Source organism: Sander lucioperca, chromosome 19, assembly GCF_008315115.2.
Source record: "Sander lucioperca isolate FBNREF2018 chromosome 19, SLUC_FBN_1.2, whole genome shotgun sequence".
Taxonomy (NCBI): Eukaryota; Metazoa; Chordata; class Actinopteri; order Perciformes; family Percidae; genus Sander; species Sander lucioperca.
The window spans coordinates 29101209-29111208 of NC_050191.1; the positions used below are offsets into that span (position 1 = coordinate 29101209).

The 10000-nt window shown below is 42.8% G+C and overlaps 2 long non-coding RNA genes across 3 annotated transcripts in view; one reads left to right on the top strand and one right to left on the bottom strand.

The window, feature by feature from the left end:
• Positions 1-9492, bottom strand: part of LOC118493808 — a 20327-nt gene extending 10835 nt beyond the window's left edge. The window contains exon 1 of the long non-coding RNA XR_004895828.1: positions 9390-9492. This is a non-coding gene — a long non-coding RNA (uncharacterized LOC118493808). The remainder of the gene's footprint in view (positions 1-9389) is intronic.
• A 399-nt stretch (positions 9493-9891) lies between these two features.
• Positions 9892-10000, top strand: part of LOC118493809 — a 5835-nt gene continuing 5726 nt past the window's right edge. Inside the window, exon 1 of one of the 2 annotated variants that reach the window (XR_004895829.1) lies at positions 9892-9906. This is a non-coding gene — a long non-coding RNA (uncharacterized LOC118493809). The other variant, XR_004895830.1, reaches the window with a different exon arrangement.

Here is a 10000-nt window from a genome sequence, read left to right on the forward strand (position 1 = left end):
GGTTGAAACCAGAGAACGTAACAGTCGCAGTTTTAAACACGCTTTTAACATTTTGAAATGGTAACAGTTTGTTTAGATATAGGCACCGAAAATACTTAGTTATGTTTAGATAAAGATCGTAGTTTGGGATAAAATCAGACATTACGTTACTTAACTTCCGCTTACACATGTTTACTTTGCTTTTCACACTGGACACGTCCTGGGTGAAGCTCCCGTTTGTTCGATCCCTCCTCATGCTCTCATTCTCTGTCAACTTACTTCCCGCTTTGCGCCTCATAATTACCACTAGAGGTCACTAGAGAGAGCCGGCACTGGAAAACGTAAATATGACTCGTAATTGTGGCTTAAACTTAGGATTTATGGGAATGTTTTTCAGGGGAAAGGACAGTCTCTTTAAATCACACTCTGTAGACGTAGAAGTGTTTATGCCACTGTATTAGTACCACACATCTGTATACACAGACAGCATCATGTAGAGCTGGGCAATACATTGATATTATATCTACCATGGATGCACCGAATCCAGGATTCGGCTTCGGCCGAATATTAGAATTTTATCCACCGAACCCTACGCTTGCACTCCGCGCGCTACGCTGGTCGACGTAATGACGGCGCCGTTGATTACAGGAAGGTGTTTACGTAGGTGGAGCGTTCAATGCAGTAGGCTGTGAGAAAGTGGAAATGGAACTGGTGAGCAGAAAAAGTGTAGTTTGGCAGTACTTTCAGTCAAAAGAAGACCATTCAAGTCCAGCTACATGTTCAATCTGTAATGCTGATTAGTCTGGTGGTGGCGAGGACCCTAAACTATACACAACATCACCGCTGTTACAACATCTGGAAGAATACGAGTTGTGATGAAGGAATCTACAGACAGCAGCCAAAATGCAGCAGTCACTGTTTACTTCATTAATGAGTTTACTGTGTTAACTGAGGAGGATTCGGTATTCGATTTCGGATTCGGCAGAATCTTAACCAGGGGATTCGGTATTTGGCCGAACCCCAAAAATCTGGATTCAGTGCATCCCTAATATCTACATCGATATGTGAGGCTAGACATTGTCTTACATTTTGGATATCGTAATATAGTGTTGTCTTTTCCTGTTTTTTTTAAGGCTGCATTACAGTCAAGTCATTTTCTGAACTTACCAGACTGTTCTAGCTGCTCTATTATCTGCCTTTACCAACTCTCATTGTGTTAACGTTTTGTGAAAGCACCAATTGTCAACCCTACAATATCGCCGCAATATCGACATTGCTGTATTTGGTCAAAAATATCATATTTATTTTTTCCAAATCACCCAGCTCTAGTATCATGTATCAGCGTATCTGTACAAATGTAACAGCTGCAGTTATAAGAAATAAAATGTATAAAATGACCAACCTACAGACCTGCGAATGGTTGTCATCCTGCAGTCCTGTATGATCTATCACCTTATCTTATCTATTTCTCTCACACACACACACACACACACGCACACACACACACAAACCTGAATACACAGTCACACACACAGACACACACACACACACACACACACACACACACACACACACACACACAAACCTAAATACACAGTCACACACACAGACACACACACACACATACACAGTCACACACACACACACACACACACACACAGACGCACACCCCCACATACACAGTCACACACACACACACAGACACACACACAAAACATACACACACACACACACACACACACAAATGGAAACACACTTACACACACACACGGACACACCCACACATACACATACACAGTCACACACACACAAACACACACAAATGGAAACACACACACACACACACACACAGACACACACCCACACATACACAGTCACACACACAGACACACACACACACACACACACACACACACAAACCTGAATACACAGTCACACACACAGACACACACACACACACACACACACACACACACACACACAAACCTGAATACACAGTCACACACACAGACACACACACACACACACACACACACACACACAAACCTGAATACACAGTCACACACACACACACACACACACAAATGGAAACACACATACACACGGACACACCCCCACATACACAGTCACACACACAGACACACACACAAAACATACACACACACACACACACACAAATGGAAACACACTTACACACACACACGGACACACCCACACATACACAGTCACACACACACACACACACACACAAATGGAAACACACACACACACACACTGATTTGTGTGTGTGAGAGTGTGTGTGGTGCGGTGTGCGGTGATCTGTCACCATGCGGCTGTGTCTGGATAAGACCGGAGACCACACCGGAGAGGGAGTGTGTGAGGGAGGGAGAGAGAGATAGACGGAGAGCAAGAAAAGAGTAAGTGATCGGGGCAGGAAGTGATTAGAAGAAGAGGAGATAAGAGCAAGTCAGTTAGCACAGATATCAGAGGAAGACAGTCAACGCAAGAGCAGACCAGAAAAACAACCGCGAGCTGGTGGGAGTAGAATAGAGCTGCAAAGATGAATCGATAAGTTAAATAAGTAAATTAATCTAATTAATCCAACTATTTTGATAATCTATTAATCAACTTGAGTTTACAACTTCTCTGATTCCAGCTTGTTAAATGTGAGTTTGTTCTAGTTTCTTCTCTCCTCTGGGACAGGAAACTGAAGATCTTTGAGTTGTGGACAAAACATGACATTTGAGGACGTCGTTTTGGGCTTTTTGGGAAACTCTGATCTACATTTTTCACCATTTTCTGACATTTTAGAGACCAAACTACTCACCCATTCATCCAGAAAAAGCAACATAAAAAGGAGCATAAAAAGTGATTTAAAAACAAAGCGCCAAAGAGGCATCAAAAGTGACAAAAAAGCGGGGGGGAAAACACACACACACACACACACACACACACACACACACACACACACACACACACACACACACACAAGGGCTGGACGATTCATCGTTTTCAAATCGAAATCACGTTTTGAAAGAATGTGATTAGCTAATCCCGAAGACCACAATTAATCATATGTGCAATATTTAGCTGAATGTTTGTTTTAACATTATTTATTCCTCTTTTTATTATTTTATTTACTGTTTTACAAGATAAACGCTGGATTCATGTTACATATCACTTGGAACGCTGGTGATATCATGCTGGAAATCTATGTTCCTCGCATGTAGATATGTACTGTTGTTGCCTCTTCCCAAAAACGCACACACGCACGCACGCACGCACGCACGCACGCACGCACGCACGCACGCACACACACACACACACACACACACACACACACACACACACACACACACACACACACACACACACACACACACACACACACGCGTGCGCGACTGCACACTTTTTTCTGCTCTTAACTAGTCATTTTGGTGTCTAAATTTAGCCGACAAAAGGTGACTGTCATGCGGCGATGACAGTCACCTTTTGTCGGCTAAATTTAACTTTAAGGACGCCTACACTTAACTGTCATGTGACCGGCCAGCAGCTGCTTTAATTTCATAGGATATCATACGAATTGTTGTGCGTGCATTTTCGTACGATATCATACAAACCTGTTATTGAGAATGCGTTGCAGAGTTCACTTTGGCGTCACTTTCCCCCCCCTTGCAGTATAGGGTTAGGTTTAAATTGTGGTTTGGTGTAAAAATTGAAATATGTACTTGGCAATTAAAGGATATATTATTATACAGTATATATTAAAAAATAAATGAACCAGAGAGAAACGGAGAAAGCAAAGACGGAGAGGGTGGGTCGAGACACAAAGCAGGGCAGCCTGCTTCTCTGTAATGACATGTCTGATAACAACAAAAGCAACAATGCAGCTCATTACTGTTGTTGCCTCTTCCCGCACATGCATGCACGCACACACACACACACACACACGCACGCACGCACGCACGCACGCACAGTCTCCAACATCGACAGCAAGGACAATACAGCTCATTACTTCATCTCCGCTATAGACACAAACGGCTCTAACTCTGTCCGTCACGTTGTCAAGGGGAACTCGGTCAGGACAGCTTGGGCCCTGTGATTGGTTGCCGTGGGAAACCAACTGTTTACCTTGACGGTGGTGGGTTCAAGCTCCGGCTTGTGAGGCGTTATCACGTACGCACTTCCTACCTCGTCATTTATCTGTGTCCTGGATAAAGTCCTCACTCTCTGATTTTTCCAGTGAGCTATTATTGGTTTCATGATAAAAAGGGAGCATGTTGTAAAGCTGTAACGTGGAGAGGCAGAAAGTTTATGTAATGGCAACTAGAGCTGCAAAGATTAATCGATTAATCAGTTAGTTGTCAACTATTAAATTAATTGCTATCTTTTTCAATAATCGATTAATTGGTTTAGAGTCCTTTTTTATAAAAAAAAGTACTTACAAGTAAACTTGTGTGATGTCAGCTTGTTAACACTAGAACTGCCGTGAGCGGTCATTTTGACCGCCAGATTCAAAACTCTATAATCTCTCATGATAAATACCTAATTGCATTTTGTATTATGTATTGTGTTAGGATATCTTTAGAAAAACATAATAACACCGAAATGTACATTTTTACGAGTTTAATTATACATTTGTGTAGTAATACGTGTTACAATAATTCATATCATGGCATAGTAAACCGTAATTATTTCATACATTCATATCCCGAAAAATATGGTGTGGAAATTCATTCAACTTAACTCATAACAGCCAAATAACAATTATAAGTATCTTATTTGAACATTTAGCTCTAACCTAACCTGGCACTGCCTCCGTTTTGGCGTCTGCTGCGGTGGTCAGCGCTGCTCGGACCGTGCGCCGCGGCCCTTTTTTCCTCCATAAACTCCACTCTCAGCTCTCTGCCAGTTGCTGCATGAACCTCCTCCGGACAATTTTACTGCTGGTGCACTCCTTGGAGAGGATGTGTGCAATGATTCCAGCCAGTTCGAGGATGTATAAAGTTATATGAACATGTAAACAGCCACCGGCCATCTACGTGTACGGCGCCTTTCACAGAGTGAGCGCCCGGTGTTTGCCTTCTGATTCAGAACAGAGTCCATCCACGCCGTAGTAGCCTACGTTACCGACTCTGGCTTTGCCTTCGGCCCATCGGTGATGCCCACACTTGTTACTTGAGACCGCTAGTCATGTTTCTCTGACAGAGACTATGGTAGTTACTAAGCAACCAAGATGCATCTTCAACCGCGCGAAAAATTAAAAACAATACCGCGAAAATCCGAGCGGTCAATATGACCGTGTATGGCCGAAATAGGTAAAAGTGACTTTATTTTCTTTGCCTTTTGTGTAATGTAAATAAAAACAATTTTAAATTAAAATACAGACTCTTTTAGGAAAAGTCAGGCAGTAGCAGGATTTTATTTTTTTATTCAGCAAAGTTATTACACATATACATTTCAAAATGGTCAAAATGACCGTCATGGCCGTTCTAGTGTTAAATGTGAAGATATTTTTCTCTCCCCTGTGACAGTAAACTGAATGGGCCCTATTTTAACGATCCAAGAGCACAGCGTGAAGCGCCTGGTGCAGGTGTGTTTAGGGCGTGTACAAATCCACTTTTGCTAGTTTAAACGGCGGAAAAAAGTGTCCGTGTGCCGGGCGCATGGTTCTAAAGGGTTGTACTTAGTGTCTTCATTAATCAGAGGGGTGTTTTGGGCGTAACATGCAATCAACCAATCAGGGATCATCTCCCATTCCCTTTAAAAGCCAGGCGTGTGGACCTTGGAGCATTGCTGTTATGATGGAGGATTTGCACCGTAATATTTTTATTTGTAATCTTCTGCATGTGTGTGTGCTGCTGTGCGTCCCTGTGTGTGTAACAAGCATAGTGTGCGCGCTGTGCACGAGCCTAGGAGCATTTTACTAATGCTCTGTTAAAATAACAATGAAATGCTGCGTTATTGACTTTAGACCAGGTTTTTGTTGGTCAATGGCGCCATCACTTCCTGCTGCCTCAAGATAGCAATACGTCCAGAATGCACCTGAACACACCTCCCTGTAAGACCAGCACGCCCAGAATGCACCTGAACACACCTCCCTGTAAGACCAGCATTTGAATTTGCTATTTAAACGACGTGGGCGCTGGACGGTCTTAAACTAGCAAAGACACCTGTGTTGGGCTTTGCGCCGCACTGCGCCGGGTTCAAGATAGGGCCCAATATCTTTGAGTTGTGGACAAAACAAGACATTTGAGGACGTCATCTTGGGCTTTTTGGGAAACACTGATCCACATCTTTTACCATTTTCTGATATTTTAGAAACATAACAACTAATCCATTCATCCAGAAAATAATCGGTGAAATGTATCGTTAGTGTCAGCCCTAGTGGAGAGAGAAAAAGATACTGGGGGAATCGCCGATCCTGCTTTTGATTTGGATAAGTCAAAATTAAAACCTGCCTTCAAATCGATTTCCAATTAAAAAATACAAATTGTGACACCCCTAGAATTTGATTGTTTCTTCCATTGAAAAAATGTGTTGGTTTGGCAGTTGACTCCTCTCCTTCTCATTGAAGAGGTTTTTGCTGGCTCTACAAGGTGATCTTCAAAGCGTTACTGAATCCAACAGCTACCCTGAAGGTAAGAAATCAATCTCAAAACTAACGGTACGCTTCAGAAAACGGTGAGCAGTGGTGTATCACCATTTGTTAGCCTAGAAATCTAGACCCACCCTAGCGGCAGCAAATGTAATTTGCAGCCAGGGTCGTCTAGCAACTCTCCATTGGCTTGACAGTTGGAAAAACCAAACTCTGGTCAGGCCAATCACATCGTGTATAGAGTCGGTGGGCGGGGCTTATGGCTGCTGCTGCTGCTGGTGAACAGCGGTCTTTGGAATCGGCTTTGGCCGCGACTCTGGAAGACTTGGAGTTCAGCTTTTCTTTGAGAAAAGAACAAAGAACGGCACTGACGTCTTAAAAAAGGAAGATGTGTTCAACGTTTAAAGTTGAATCTATCAACTAGGGTTGCTCTGGTTAGTTGTAGTGCTATCCTATTTCGTGCAGAGGGAATTTGAAAGACATCCCGCCCCTCGGATTGAGCCCAGCCAATGGGGAGTTCCCAGACCCAACATCTGGATGTGGGTCTGGCTTGTCAGGCTAACTTTGAGTACAAGCGTTTCAAAATGATGCCAGAACGTACGAGCGATAACCTCGGATCGTGTGCAAACAACTGAAGCTGATTTCAACACTCATTTCTGGGGGTGTGAATCTTCATTGGTGTCACGATTCAATTCAATTACGATAATCCTGTCAACGATTCAATACAGTTCGATATCCCAATGCGCCACAATGCGCCACCTCCTCAAATTTATTATATATTGCTACACATGGTTTTCATCAACAAATTCAAGCAGTTAGATGTATATGAACTCCCATTTTTTGTATGCATCTGCTCTTAAAAAAGACACTTCCTGAATGTAGCAGAGTCTGAACACAGCAGACAAAAGGCAAAAACTAAAAAAGCAGCAAACTGAATGAGCAAGCAACATCAGTAGGAGATAATCGATTATTGTCTGTCACTGCATCGATGCAGAATCATCTACGTCCGCCCCCTACTCATTTCCCAATCACAACGTTGATCCTAGTATGTTTTTTGTCACTATTTCCCACGCAGTAATCCTTAAGCTGATCTCTTCTCTGGCTGTCATTCTCACCACATTTTCGTCTCTGGGACACCGCCAGACCAAATTAGCCAAAAAAAACGAATTAGACACGTGTGGCCTTATCAAATCACTGCTTCTTTACCCCACACAGCACACAGCTCGCCGACAGCCCTGCGTGTTACCGCGTGTTACTGTGTGTGGGTTGACCTCGGCCTGCTCGTGTGCAGACACATTGATGGATGGGCCCATTTCCAGAGCTACAGCAAACACTGATAGAACAGATAGAAAACCGGATGTGGACACCGTAGGAGTTAGTGTTTTTACAGTGTTTCCCACAGATTCAAAAGCAATTTGTGGCGGGGGTGTAAGAGTAATAAATGACATAACATTATTTATAATACGTTTATTTGATTCACAGCTGCTACATATGGTGTTTTGACCTCGACAACCCAACTGCATTTTACCGCAAACGTGCGACTAATTAACTTCCTAAAGCAGGCGCAATCGCTTGTTTGCTAAGAGTCGGGTCGGTGATTGTGAATGTGTGATTGTGTAAAGGTGTTCACGAGATAGATACCAACCTTTAGTGAACTTGTGAATTTCGCCAGCTGTCTTCTCTCCTTTATAGAGACAGACGCTGTGTGCACGGTGGGCTCGATGGTGTTTTAAGGACAGTGTAACGCTTATCAGTTCAATTTTCTAAGCACAAACAGACATTTGGAAAAACATAAAAATGGGTTAAAATATCCATTTTTTTTTCATTTTTTTCCACCTTGACAAGATCTTTAAACTGTTTTTCCAATTTTCAGTTTTTTATTCAGAGGATCAGAAATTTAGAAAATTACAAAATTGTGTCTGGGCTCCAATTATTCAATACTGTAATGGTATTCTCTTCCTCTACTTTGTGGAATATGCAGGTCATTAACTGTATATGGACCAAAAAAAAACTAAAAACTGATAGACTTTGGGGTCAGAGGTGCAACTGATGGTTTCGAGTGTGTGTGTGGGGGGGCGTAGCTAGGCGGAACGAGGGATGATGATGAAACAAAATGATGAAAAAAGCTACAAAGTAGATGTAAATGTACAAAAAAACGCAACATGCAGTAATACAGCCAAAGATATTTGACTTTTTCAATGAAACAAAAGCATGTTAATAAACTCTACATGTCTGGCCCTTCATGTGATTCTCTTTTTCAAGTGTGGCCATTAGTGAAAATAAGTTTGACCCCTCTGTCCAGTAGTATTAGATCTTCCAGTAGTATTAGCTCAGAGTACATAAAGAAATACAGGGTTATTTCTAAAGCAGCCATGGCTTTCCCAGGTCTGGGTCACAGTGCAGCGTCCTTCACCGTTTCTTTAACTCTGACATGTTTAGTGAAGCGAAATCTCCACAGGCAGCAAACCTCCTGATGTTTACATGTTAAGAATGTTTCAGTTATATCTATAATGATGGACCAAGGGCCCCAGTCTCACTGGGAGCTTTCTGGTTTCTCTGTGGGCGTGTAGAGCTTCAGAGAGCCCGGAAATAATCACTTAAAACAAACACCACTGCTTTGTTATTGTGCATTCCTTACGGAGAACTACATACAAACTCTGGGACCTCTTTGCTGCTTGAAACCAAAAACCAAGAGCTCCAAAAGCAAAACTCTGAGGATCACTGGGTTAGGCTAAGGCGGTTATTCTCAGAGCAACGTCTCTGCAAAGTCCACTTAAATTCAGAAACGGCAGTTTTTGTGTGTGTCGGTTACCTGGTTGGGCATGTGCAGGTTGAAGTCTAGTCCACAGACAAACTCTGAGTGATGTTCCACGGTGTCCAGGAGAGGCTGGTTCCTACTGTAGTCCCAGAACCTGTGTGCACACACACACACACACACACACACACACACAGAAAACCATGAGGGCCAGTGACGTCTTTACATTAGGGCCCGATGGGGCCGGGCCCCACCAGATGGCACTGTGCATGACATAATCAATAATTCAATGTAACTAATAACATATAATAGTTTTATTACGTATAACAAGGTAGCGCTGTCCAATTCACTCCAAATATCAATATACCTGTGGGCGATCTACCTAAGGTCAGTAGTCTGCTACTTCCGGCCCCTCAGCATCAATGAGGGCCAGTTACGTCTTTACATTAGGGCCCAATGGGCCACCAGATGGTGCTTGATTCATTAATCAAGTGAGCAGATGAAAACATTGTGTGCATGTTCAACGTGCTTTCAATAATAAGCTGTCACTTAGGCACTAACCCTAACCCTAACCGTACTAGCTAGCATAACTGTCAGTTAGGATCGTTCGTTAGCTATTGCTCATAGCGAGCCAAATACAGCGAAGCAATATGAATCAAGTTGAAAAA